Below are 1,343 nucleotides of genomic sequence, written 5' to 3' on the forward strand. Positions count from 1 at the left end.
AGGTGTGTAACACATCTCAGTTCTTATCTTTTAGTTTGCTCATCCTTTATATTTGAGAAACCAAGTGGTGGTTTCTCATACAAGAGAAACCAAGTGGTTTCTCATAAGTGATGTCTAAGTTTTGCACCTGATTTATTTCACTTAACAGGATGATGTTGAGTAATACTTTCATTCTCATTCATAAAGAAAGTATTCAGGCTCCAAGGAGTGGCAGTTAGGTGTTAGCTAGGCAGGTATAGCACAGGATGTCATTTGGATGTAGTTACATGGAGATGCCACCGACATGTTTCACCACCTCTTGCCTATCAGAACACAACAGGCATTTGTTATTGCTTTCCCTTCATGGGAAATCTGCAGGATGACTCAGAAGGACGCTGTCTCTGCGGAGTGACCAGGCTAAGCCAGCGCAGCATTTGGGTTTACAACATTCCTGCTAAGCACGCATTGGAAGTTGAAACACAGCAAGATGTGGCTGTGTTTTCAGAGATAACTCCACCACGTGGGCTTGCGGTGAAAGCCACGCTGAGAAAGAAATGAAGGAAGCCAAAATTTGTCGACATCACAATGAAGCCAGCATCAGTAACTACAAGCTACGCAAGTGGTGGGCTGCATCCTGAGAACCTGCGATGCACTTCAAGTGAGCACAGAGCAGGAGATTAGCTTTCCGGAGCATGGCCTGGGTGATTTAAGGTAGCCAGCGCCCTGGTGCTGGCCGGGCAACAAAGTCGTAAATCTTCCCCACATGGAGGAGCCACATGATTTTGGCTGGAGGGCATGTTGCCATCTGACCTCCTGGTCTCTGCCCTTCGTTGTGCTGCTAGCAGACACTCAGTCATGGAGTGGCAGGCCTGGGGTGTATGGAGGGTTGCATTTCTGCCTCTGCTGCTCCTCCATCTCGAAGTCAGACATATCCTGGCAGTGGGTGTCCTGGCTGCGCCAACATCTTGAAAAAAGACTGTGACTATCGAGATGGCACCATGAACGGGCATGTCGTACCTCCAACGGCTGCCTGGCTTGATCATGGAGCTGGAACAGAGAGGAGTCCAACCGTCAGGTGGGGCAGACAGACACTGTGGCGCTTCTGTCGAGGCTTGTTTCGGGCTTCGTGATCTTGTGCCTGCAGAAAGGCTTGAGACCTTTGGCTGGGATATTCTGAAATTTCCATTTGGATGGAAAGAGTGCTCGACACTCTTATCAAGAATGTATTTGCTTTGGCTCAGAAGTCCTCTTATGTCAAAGCCAAAGAATTTATAATGAGCGCCTTACTTCATAAGAGAAAAGAGTAGGAAACTCAACTCTTTCAAAACCTACCTGAGACCTGGGGACAAATTATGACAACATTT

Source organism: Octodon degus, unplaced genomic scaffold (genome assembly GCF_000260255.1).
Source record: "Octodon degus isolate 3935 unplaced genomic scaffold, OctDeg1.0 scaffold00039, whole genome shotgun sequence".
In the NCBI taxonomy this organism is placed as follows: Eukaryota; Metazoa; Chordata; class Mammalia; order Rodentia; family Octodontidae; genus Octodon; species Octodon degus.